The 12,744-nt window shown below is 39.8% G+C and overlaps 1 protein-coding gene across 1 annotated transcript in view; it reads left to right on the top strand.

Annotated features, from left to right (window-relative positions):
* The window catches only part of PSMG1 (proteasome assembly chaperone 1), a 551,386-nt gene that overhangs the window by 118,034 nt on the left and 420,608 nt on the right, over positions 1-12,744 (top strand). The gene's annotated exons all lie outside the window — the stretch shown is intronic.

The following is a 12,744-nucleotide window of genomic DNA, read 5'->3' as shown; positions in this document are numbered from 1 at the left end:
GACTTCGCCTGACGACAGAGTCGCTTTTCCTACCAGAGGCAGAGGTGGGAATAACAATGGTAGACGCCGCCTAGGGGCAGGGGGTCCGCAGAACCAGGGCAATCGGAAGCCTTTCCTGACAAGCCCTTTCAGCATCCCTGAGGTGTTGCCCGACTGCCCATCTTCGGAGGCAGTCGGGAAGATTGTCACTGTACCCAGAAGCCTGGCTATCCCTGACTCAAGACAAATGGGTACAGTCCATCATTTCGAAGGTTATTCTATCCCCTTTCTTCGCTTTTCCAAATCAGTCAAAAAAATCCCTTCCAGATGTTCCACCGCTCAAAGGGATATAGCAGCTTTGGAAATTTCAAAACTGCTTGCAAAAGAGCAATTCAGCCAGTGTCAGCAGACCAACAAGGATCCGGAATCTACTCAAGGTTCTTTTTAGTTCCAAAGAAACCAGGGGACTGGAGACCAATTTTGGATCTCAGTATCTTGAACAGATCAGTCAAGAAAACAAGATTTCGGATGGTCACGGTGAAATCCATTCTTCCCTATTGGGAAAAGGAAACTGGATGTGCTCTATAGACCTTCAGGACGCGTACTATCACATAAAATGAACAGACGCTCCAGAAGATTCCTCCGCTTCAGGCTGGGAACCAGTCATTTTCAATTCAGGGCCCTGCCCTTTGGTCTCACCACTGCCCCGGTGTTTACCAAATGCATGGCAGTGGTAGCTTCTCACCTGAGACGACAAGGATTCCAGGTGTTTCCATATTTGGACGACTGGCTTCTCACAGCTCCCACCAAGCATCTCCTTCTAATGGCCAGAGATTATACTTTTCGCGTTTGTCAAAAACTGGGTATTTCAATAAATTGCGAAAAGTCTGTTTTGTCGCCTTGTCGTACTATTACCTACATAGGCTAAATTTAGATACTATAAACATGTCTGCAACGCTAACGAACCAAAGGATATCAGACATTCAAAATTGGTGTCACTTCTTCTCAACAACAACAGAGCCAAAGCCAGGTTAGTTCTAAAGGTGTTGGGAATCATGGCAGCGCCATACCTCTCCTCCCATTGGCCAGATACCACATGCGGATCCTTCAGTGGATGCTCTTTTCTCAATGGTCATACCAGGAACTTCCAATGTCTCACACCATTATGATCACGCAAGCGTGCAAAACGCATCTCATGTGGTGGATGTCTTCCCCCCAGCTCCTGTTGGGAAGACCATTTGTTCCACCTCCTCCGGTTGCTACTCTGACAACGGATGCCTCCCTGATCGGGTGGGGGCATTATCAGGGCAGGACAGTCCAGGGCACATGGCAACCAAACGAATGCCACTTGCACATAAATGTTCTGGAGATGAGAGCAGTGCTTTTAGCGTTGCAAGCCCTTCAAGACTCTCTTCCCTTGGGAACGATTGCAATCCAGACAGACAATATGTCTGTAGTGTGGTACATCAACAAACAAGGCGGAACCAGATCATACCCCCTGTGTCGAGAAGCACTCAGACTGTGGCAATGGGCGATTTCTTCTCAGCGTTTTCTGATAGCAACGCACATCCCCGGGAAGTCCAATCACATTGCGGACAAGTTGAGCAGAGCTGTTCTCATGCCTCACGAGTGGTCTCTGAAAGACTCTGTAGTGAGGGAGATATTTCTCAAGTGGGTCAGCCTTGCTGCGATCTTTTTGCTACTCCCCAAAACAGCAAGTGCAGAGAATACTTCACTCTATTCCCTTTACCAGGCCAACCCAGCAGGGACGCTCTAGTCCAAGTTTGGCCCCGGGGACTTCTGTATGCATTTCCTCCTTTCCCACTGATCTCTCAAGTAATACAGAAAGCTATCGCTCAGAAGGCCTCATTGATCCTCATTGCTCCTTACTGGCCTCGACAAGTGTGGTTCCCCTTTCTACATCGATTTCTTTTGGAGCGACCGTGGAATCTGGACCTAGTTCCAGATCTTTTGATCCATCAGTCGGGTCAGTTTCATCGCTCCTCCCTCTCTGAACCTCACTGCTTGGTTCCTCCAGTTCCAACCGTAGCCAGGCTTCCTCAATTATCTCACTCTGTTAGAGATATATTGATAGCTTCCCATAAATCTTCCACTCGAAAGATTTATTTGAGTAAGTGGAAACGCTTCTCATATTGGGCACAAGGAAAGGACATAGATCCTTTCACCGCTTCCATCCAACTAGTCCTTGATTTTCTAGCTGAACTCTTCCATGCAGGTTCATCTCCATCTACTCTTAAGGTTCAATTGGCAGCTATTTCTAATTTCCATGTGGGTATTTCTGAATCTGCCCTAATGTCCCACAAACTCTGCAAAGCCTTTTTGAAAGGAGTTTTTCTTCTCAGACCTCCTATAAGAAATCCTCCTTCTCCTTGGGACCTAAATTTAGTTCTTGCTTCTTTGATTCTTTCCCCTTTCGAACCTGCAGCTTCATGTTCCTTGAAGTTATTATCATGGAAAACTCTCTTTCTGGTGGCTATTACATCAGCTAGAAGAATTTCAGAACTTCAAGCACTCAGTTGTCGTTCTCCTTATCTTTTGTTCCATAAGGACAGAGTTTCCTTACGAACTAACCCGTCCTTTTGCCTAAGGTGGTTTCAACATCAAATCTAAACCAAAGCATTGACCTCCCTGTCTTTTTCCCAGAGTATTCAAATAGGTCTGAACAAAAATTACATTGCCTGGATGTTCATCGTCAATTAAGGTACTACTTGGACAGGACGAAACAATTCAGAAAATCTGATCAGCTGTTTGTCTCCTATGCGGAAAGCAGAAAAGGACTTCCAGTTTCAAAGGTATCATTATCCAGATGGCTAACATCTCTGATTACCCTTGTTTATGAGATTAGACACCAAAACTGCCTAATAAACCTAAAGCCCATTCCACCAGAGCTTTGGCTACTTCTCTAGCCTTCCAAGACAGACTGCCTATTGACACCATTTGTGCAGCGGCTACTTGGGCTACTCCTCACACTTTTATTTCCCATTATAAGTTGGATTTAGCTTCTAGGCATAGAGCTAATTTTGGTTCCACTGTTCTCAGGAGTCTGTTCCGTTAGGCCACCCGGGACAAGGTGCTAGGGACGGTCCCATCCAGCAAGAATGAAGGCGAGATAGACAACTTAACATATAGAAGTTATGTTCTTACCATAACGTTCCATGTTAGTTGTCTTCTTCTCTTCTTCTTGCGCCCCACCCTCCTTCCCCTGGCCTGGACAGACCTAGAGGAGTTGTGATCGTGACCTCTCTTTCTACCACCTCTTTCTTAGTCATATGCTATTATGCATATTTCTTGTTTCAGGATATAGGTCACCCCTTTTCTTCCTGCTGTTAGAGGTGGATTCTGTTTCACAGTTATACTGTTATTGATATAAGCTGGGTTAGCTTACAAACGAGATCTGAGGTAACTCTCGCCTAGCATTGTGGGATATAAGGGGAGCCTCGAGCCGGTGGAACCAACTCTCGAGCTTTTAGAGTGGCCGAGTCGGAGCCGAGGTCGGCTCCGAACCCATCCAGCAAGAAGAAGGCGAGAAGAAGACAACTAACATGGAACGTTATGGTAAGAACATAACTTCTATTTTATGCCTAAGGTGGTATCCAGAGTGTCTTTAAACCAGGCAATCCACCTACCTACCTTCTTTCCCAACCCACAAAACAGAGGGGAAAGAATACTGCATACCTTGGATGTACATAGACAGCTACGCTACTACTTGGACAGAACAAAAAGTAGCATAAAGACTGACCAACTTTTTGTAGCCTATGCAACAGGAAGGGAAGGAAAAGCTATTTCCAAACAGACAATCTCCAAATGGATAGGAAATTGCATACGATTCTGTTACTCCTTCCATGGAAAACCAATTCCACAGAATATAAGACCTCATTCTACAAGGGCAACAGCCACTACCACAGCCTTCTTACGAGGAGTGGCAACCAAAGACATTATTGAGGCGGCTACTTGGACCTCCGTGCATACATTTGCCAAGCATTATAATTTGCCTCTATATTCCAGATCCCGAGCAGGGTTTGCCACTGCTGTACTGCAAGGGATCCTAAACACACCATAATCTACTTTTATCCTCCTCCCCTAGTTGGCTATGGTATTCTACCCAGTTGTTATGACTGCAGATGCATCCATGAAGGACATAGTACAGTTTTGTACCTACCATAAATGTAGATGTCCGAACTGGATAGCATCTGCAGTCAGGATTACCCTCCCTCCTTCCCCTCTGTGGTACTCCTAGGGTGTTTACCCTCCTAATAGCTAGCTGATGGGGGGGGGAGTCTTTCATGGTGTATTTGTTTGTATATATGTACATACATGCTTATTTGTGTGTTTACCTCTATCTTTTTGGAAACATTGGCATTTATTCAAATTTTAGCCTTCAAGAGGGCTACTGGCATCTGGGGCAAGAAACACTGAGGAAAATGGCGTCGGCTGATGCCTTTATACCCGAAGACCAACAGAGATGACGTCGGGTGAAGTGCGACATCAGCGGAAGCCGGACCCGGACTTTGGAATCCGGCCGACTGAAGGGCTGCCTGACGACAGGACAACCCAGTTGTTATGACTGCAGATGCTATCCAATTCGGACATCTACATTTATGGTAGGTACAAAACTGTACTTTCCTTCCTTGAGCTCTGCAGGTATAGACAGATCATGTGTTTCCTATTGATTCTTTCATGTGAGCAACACATTTCAACCGAGGTGAGTATAATGCCCTAATTATACTCAGAAGTCATCAGTAATCTTCTTATTTTTGAGTGTATTGATACCTTCTTCTATGGTACCAAATGCCACCTTGCCCATGCAGGTGGAAGCAACGGGGTTAATCATTATTGTACTCTGCTGCACAGCAGATGCTACCAAGAATGACATTCTTGTGGTCTTTTATAGTCCATGGCATGTTGCTGTGTAGTTTCCTCACATTCAACTATAAATGGCGATTACATTCACCTGATGTACATGTTCATGTCATTAGCTTAGTTTCTTTACCTGAGTTGTTTATTTGCATATCATTTGGTCATTTCTATATCTTTAACATATTTGTGTTTTCTCCACTCTTGTGCAGAGTGGGACTTAAAATTGGTACAAGTCTGTGTGTGTTCATAGGTAGGTACTAGGCTATCGGCCCTAGGGCCCATACAAGCCTAGCCAAAAAATGTACCCTGGCTTTCGCCACCCAAGAAAATTATTTTCCTGTGCCCCTGTCGAGCAGAGCCACAGAAGTGATCCCCGGGGTGAATTTCCCATTTCCCATCCAATCATCAAGATTTTTCTTGAAGAGTGCTAATGAGGAGCTCTGTTTGACATAGATAGGTAGTCTGTGACAGTTTCCACACAGCTGTGAGCAGTGTACACAACTTATCTGTGAATCCTAGCATACATTTTTATGAGAGAATGTATTCTTTGTGTCTGAAAAAAAATGTATATTTTAAAATTTTTAAATTAGTATAAATTTGTCTCTAGAAAGAAAACAGTTGCACTTCCTGCCCTTAATAGCATATTTTTTTAAATAAGAAACATCTTTATTAAGTTATCACTTATGACATAGGTAATCATGCAATTCTATAAATGAAAGCAAACCACATTGACATATTTTTAGTTGCAGACATTATACATCACTTATGATCTGTCCAGTTAGTCAAACGTTACATAGCTCATTCAAATCCTGCTTTCTTTCAGACATCATTCCTCCTCCAGAACATTCTGCATGTATTTGATCCCACAATTCCCATTTTTTTCTATGTAATTTATTACTACCGTTTTCTAAAGATCCCGTTTCCACCTGTTTTATTTCTCTTACTATATTCACTACTACTATTACAGTTGGTTTAGACTTTGATTTTCATTTTGTAGTAATTGTTTTTTTTTTGGCCGCCCTCATAAATAGACTCAGCAAGGCCTTATTGGAAATTCCAATTTTGTATCATAGCTCAAGAAAAAATTATTTTCCTTAATTATACCAATTTGCTCATCCAGTATTTCTGATAGTCTTCAGGGAACTTTTAAAGTCTGCTGGCTCATTACACTCCCAAAAAATATGTTCACAATTACCATTTTCTTCCCCATCACACCTCCAGCATTTGTTATCTACCTGAGGAAAATTCTTTGAAGTCTACTTAGGGTATAAAAATGCCTACGTAAACATTTCCAAGCAAAGATCTCAAATATTCTAGACTTTGTTGCATATTTGGGAGACATACTTGTATTTCACCATTGTTTCTTTGTGAATTGCTTATCCAGTCTTCTTTCCCAATACTTTCTAACCACCGCTGATTGATTCTTATAGTAATCTGGCAATATTGTATATGCTCTACTATCATTTTTTTAACAGCAGCTTCTGTTCTAGATTCCAGTAAACACTCCATTACTACTGTTCTTTCACTTAAGATCCCCCTACTTCTTTCTGTTTGCCTGTACTCTGATAGCAATCCTTGATAGGGGAAGGCAAATCTGTAGCCTGCAGTCCAAATAAATTCTGGGCCTCTTCCATTGTATTATCTTACTCCTCTGTGATTATTTGGCCCCGATACCTTGGTTTTCAGCATTAAATTCCAGCTCCCTGTTGTCTATTGTATGTATCCCTAATTGGAATCATCCCTATTGGCAGAATTTCCTTTCTCCATTCCTGCGATGGCTTAGTTCTTAGAGTACTTTCTGTTACTTTATGAATATAATATTCTGTATAATTACTGTTATTCACCTTAAGGATCTGCATCAAAAATCCCAGTCTCTCCTTGTTTCTTGAGCAGCTTCCCCCTGTTTTGTCTAGGGTTACCACCTGTCCCACTTTGCGAGGGACAAATCCCTCTTTGGTCAGTTGTGTCCTGCAAATAAATTGAAAAAATGGCAAATGTCCTGAGACTTTAGGACAAAAATATTTCCTATATTTTATGTAATAATTGCATAAAACAGTTATTCTGTATCTGAAACACCAAAATGTTATAAGAAACAGAATAAGCAACTAAAATGCTGTAAGAATAAGGTTATATTTAGGCAAAAAAAATGAAGTTCTGTCCTTTGTACTGGCCGTGGGTATGTTTTGCCCTGCAAAGTCTGACATTTGTACCAAAAATGTCCCACTTTGGCCATTTGAAAAGGTGGCAACCCTAGTTTTGTCATCACTTTCCACTTCGAATTATAGGTTCCTGCTTGTATTATGCATAGGAGCCTTAACTGTGTAAAACTCTGAAATACTCCTTCTAATCAGGTAATCCCAAACCATCTTGTTTTGTTGGAAGAATCAGTTTATCCCACTTGACTCTTGCCATTTTCCCCTCTCAGGTAGACTCCTTCAGCTCTTTATTAATTGCTATTCACAACTTTCCTTCTGGTTGATAAAAGTATGCCTAACCTGTGTATAAAAGTAAAGGGACTAAAAACATTGTAACTGCTTGTATTTTGCTGTCCATATCCATAAAACAGAATTTTCTTTTCTCAGTTTTTGTATTACCTTTTGTTTAGTCTGTTCCCATATATCCTTAGCTGCCTCAACAGATTCCTTTTTAATCCATATTCCTAAGTACTCCATTTTCCCATGTCCCCGTAAATCTGGATATTGCTGAACCAATTTTTGTGTGCATACATACTTTACAGCTGTTACCTTTGTTTTGGCTTCATTAATTTTGTATTCTGAAAAGACTTGACAGTTTCAAAATGTTCCACAACACTGAAATGTCCTTTTCTGTTTTTATCAGGTATAAAATATCATCTGCAAATAAAGCTAGTTTTTCTTGACTGTCATACCAATTACATCCTTGAATTACTGAGTCTGTTATTTTCTTTGCCAGTGGTTCTAAATGTAATGCAAATAGCAATGGGGAAGAGGACATCCCTGCCTGGTTCCTCTGCTCAAACAGAAATTAGAGAGGAACTCCCACCCACTTTAATTTTTGCCTCTGATCCCTTGTACATCCTCTTAATTAACCTTATAATTTTATCAGGGGAATGCAAATGCTTCCATTGCTCAGCTAATAAAATCCCAGCTGACTATGTCGAATGCTTTCTCTGCATCAAGACCTACCATCAGCAGTGGCGTTTTCTTAGTCTGCTTCCCTATGAATCATCTTTGTTCTGTTAATGTTGTCAGATATTTGCCTCCCCTCCACAAAACCATACTGATCCCATATCTATCAATTTTGCAATTCTTTTAGCTATTATAGACATAAACACATTATAATCATTGTTTAGAATTGAAATGGGTCTGTAATAAAGCTGGATCTGATGGGTCTTTACCATCTTTAGGTATTACAGCCACCACCACTTTCTTCCAGGTTGTTGGTGCTTCTCCTCCTCATAAAATACTGTTAAACTGATAAAGATCTTCTAGAAGGTTTTGTCCCCCCCCGCCAGCTTCGAAACTTCCAGAGGAACACCATCTATTCTTGGGATTTTCCCAACATTCCTGTAGATTGGTTATGCATCGCCATTTTATGTCATCTCATCATGTTAGTAATTCAGCCTCATCTACCTCTAACCATGGCATGTTTAATTCTTCCATAAACATTTCCTTTTGCACCTTTTCTTGATTTCCATATTTCTTTTTTGTGTGATTTTCATAAAATTTGCATAATATTTCTAGTATCTCTACGGGGTCTCTTGTTATCCTTCTTTTTATAGGCTCCCTAATTTTGGTGACAGTCCTTTCTACTTTCTATTGCCTGAGTCCTCATGCTAAAAGTTTTTATGTTCTGGAGTTATCAAAAAATTGTTGCTTAACAGCAGTCTTTCTAAACTCGTGCATATTATCGAGTTAATCCCTTCTTTTCTGTTTAGTATTCTGCAAGTGTCCCTCTTCTTGCTCTGTGAGATTCCCCCTATTCTGCAATACTGTAATCTTTGTCAGTCCCTGTAAATAATTCTTGTTATTTCTTAACCATATCTCTTTTATTTCCATCCTGTTTGTAAACTCCACTTCCTAGCTATGTTTTCAGAAGAAATTTCTGGCTTCTCTAATAACTCCAGAACAATTTCTACTAGCCTTTCCTTAAATTCCTCTCTTTTAAACAGGTAGGTGGGAAAGTGCCGGTATTTCATTTTTATTTCATTACACTGCACTTTTATTTTAGATATTATTGGCGTGTAGTCCGAAATAGTTATTGGATGCATATATGCATATATTCTTGTGAAATATAAGTTCTGTATAACCTAGCCCAGGTTTTTTATCTTGGGGAATAATGCGTAAATTCACTCTGAACTCCTGCTACTGAATTCACATCTTCCATGCCATATGTGTTCAGAAATTTCTTCAAAAATCTGCCCTCTTTTGCTATGCTGCAAATCAAATTCCAGTCCCCACCTATAAGTAATATTCCTTGCTGAAAGCGGATTATTTCTCCCATAATTTTCTTAATCTCCATTATAGCAGTTTAGGTGGAATCCAAGTACATGCTAGTGTAATCCTCCTCCCTTGCCATTAGCCCCATTAGTATTACAAATCTACTTTATTATCTTTTTATTCTCTTCTATCACTGTTGGAGCTCCTCTTGCAATTAATATAAGTACCGCCTTTTACTTCATCCCAGATATTCTGCTGAATAACCATCCTGAAAACCTTTCTTTAACAAATTCACATGCTCATTTCTTTTCAGTAAATGTGTCTCTTGTAGCATAGCTGTTTGTGCTCTACATTTCTTAATATAGTTCACTACTCTTGTTTTTTGTATACATCTTCAAGACCATTTACATTTAAAGATAATATAGAAAGTATTATTGTTGTGTTTAGAAGTTGTTATTCCTACCTGTTGTGTGCAACAGCTTTTTTATGTCTAGTTCCAGCTTTTGTGTTAGATGCATACACTGATGTTGACAAGTTGATCTTTTATACAGTTTCTTGTCATATCCATTTGAACCTATGTCACTTCTTAACCAAACTTTTTTAGTGAAAACTGTCAAACAACCCCCCCCCTCCAAGAACACCCCTAAAACCTATTAACTTAATACTGAAACACAAACCTATGCACATCTTCAAATACTGAAGTTTAACCCTCCTAATAGGAACAGTTGTCCCAGACTGAGAGCCACACTCAGACTTGGATTAACTAAAGACACGTGGTGCATCCTGTGCTTCTTCTAAGTGCTGTCTGTTTTTGTCTTATCTTAATTTCTCTCCCAGATTAAAAAAAAAACACTTAAATGCTTTCAGATAACATTATTTCCTAGCCATTGAAAAAATATTAAAATAAAGACGTAATCTGTTTTTATTACCCCTTATCAGAATGTCTCCATGGAGACATGATAACCAGATACACAATTATCTCTACAAACATTACTTTATTTGCTAGAGGAAAACCTTTTATATTCAGTGTTATTTGTTTATTTGCTTTCCCGTAAAATTTGTTACTAGAGCAAACCAAAGGCCTTATTTCAGTCATTCCCCTATGCAAGAATAAGAAAAAGTACATCAATTTTTCTTCTATCATTCTATTTTTCATCCTTTTTTTTTACCCTGCAGTGCCAACATTTCTTAAAACTGAACAAGAAGAAAGAAAGAAGGAAAAAAACAGGGGAACCTGTTTACTTTAGCATCCCTATTGCACTCAAAAATAACTGAGAAAGCTTTATTTTATAGAATGGAAATTGTCATACATTATAAAAATATTACTGTTAAGAACAAATTTTTGTTTTACTTAGTTTAACTCTTTTCTTCCTCTTCCCCTCTCCTAAATGTTTTTTCAAACATTAATGACATGAAGTAGGGCATATGCTTTGGGGTACTTTTCCGTTATTGGGGCAACACTTTTAATGCGCAAGCAATGATCACCCATGTGCATACCTTATTTTATTCACTTGTTGACCGCTGGGTAAGCCCACGGGGCACAAGTATCACATTTTAGCAGTATTAGGGTGACTTGCTCGATGTCGCACAGTAGAAGTTTTAACTGCTGAATTGCTTACTCGCAAGCAGCATGCCATAGCTCTTAGCCAGAAATATTCAGATTTCAACTTGGTTGGTCTTCTAGAACACTAACTGTTTGTCAGCTATTGAGAATTATTATCAGTGTGTGTCTTTGTCTTTGGATAAAGAGACATCGAGATTGTGTGTATGTTGCACTCATTATCTGTCAACTTCTTAGCTTAAAAGTACAATTGGGGGGCCGGGCACATAAGATCCAAAATTGTGGAAATATTACTCCGATTTACTTTTGAAAATTAGAATAACAGTTTTTGCATCAACACACACTTTCTGAAGAGTATAAGAAGTATGAAACAGTACTGTTGAACAACTGTATTATTGACTAAATCAACTAAGTAATCCTCACTGATTTTACCACAAAACAAACGTTTTACGAGGAACACAGCAAAAGCAGGAGGCAAAATGAGGGACAGCTGTGCTAGAACTTGCGCTTACTTCATCAACTGCCAGTAATGAGATATTTATGAAGCAACCAACGTGTTTGCTTGTGCATGTTCGTCCCTATCTATTATTTTCTGCTGCAATATAAGAAAAGCTTGCCCAGTTACAACAAACATATACATGCATATGTTTTGTTGTTGTTTTGTACAGGCTGTTCACTATAGGATATATCGACTTCCAGGAAACCTTTTACTATAAGAAATAAAAAATGCTGTGTTTTTCTTTTCCACCCGGGAGCAGATTTATTAATATTTATACTGTGTGTCTGGTTTTAGGTACTATCGAGCTTGTTGGTGCTTTTAAGCAGAGCTGGTTGTGGTACGTCGGTCTTTTTCATAAAAATTTTTCCACGGCAGTGAAATGATTTGTTGCACTTTTATTATGCCGTACGGGGAAGTAAGCACTTCACTTCGGTGGTTGACAATGGTTAATATGTTTTCATTTGCAAATAGAAATTGATATTTCCACATGATGTGTGTGCTAATTCTTTAAAAACTGGGTATGTGTTCTCATTAAGAAACATGGGTGATCATTGTGTGCTCGTTATAAGTGTTGCCCCGATAACGGAAGAGTACCTGCTTTGGAGTCTTCTGCATGTTTAATAAAGTAAAAAAAGTCCCAGTATTTCCAGGTTTTCTTGTTCGGCCATGTTTCACAAATTTAACTAATGCTTTGCAATCCCACATTTATTTATCAGTTTCTGGGCTGCTGGTTTTCTTCCTATTGATCTCCATCTCCCAAATCCAGTCTCTGCTGTATTTCCAACGTACTGCTGGTTTTTCTAGTCTGCTCTTGTGCTTTTTCCTGTCTCTTGAGTATTTTCCTTTGAAACATTGGAAAAGGTTTTACTGGTACAGTCTCTCTCTGTTTTTTTACCAGAAGGACAAGAAGCAGAATCTCCTTCTGTTTCATAGCTCACTTTTTGTTGGACACACTTTGATATTTCCTCCTTAGCATGTTCTGCGTCAGAAATTATTCTGACTCTCCAAGAAAGAATATTCTGAAAATAGCTCGATACAGCAGTTGGAATCTCACGGCTGCTTCTCGACATTCCCTGATTACTGGAATACATTTACTCCACTTCTGCCTGGTGTACAGTGAGTAATCATTTTCTACAAACACTCTACTGTCACCCACTTTTAGTACTTTTTCCTTCTGTCACAGTTTTGTCAGAGTCAACTCTTTCTGCTGGTAAGATTGCATCTTCACTATTAAAGGTCTAGGTTGCTTTCTCATGGCCAGGTTTGGAGAATACACGTGCCGTTTCAATTAACAACAACTGCTGTGGAGTACCAGTACAGTTGCTTATTGTTGCATTCATAAAATTAATACAGTCTGTTCCTTCCAGCTTCTCTGGTACAGCAGAAAATCTCAGGTTTTCCCTACGTGT

Source organism: Protopterus annectens, chromosome 5.part0 (genome assembly GCF_019279795.1).
Source record: "Protopterus annectens isolate FY-2018-M chromosome 5.part0, PAN1.0, whole genome shotgun sequence".
Taxonomy (NCBI): Eukaryota; Metazoa; Chordata; order Ceratodontiformes; family Protopteridae; genus Protopterus; species Protopterus annectens.
This window is presented reverse-complemented; position numbering and strand designations above follow the sequence as displayed.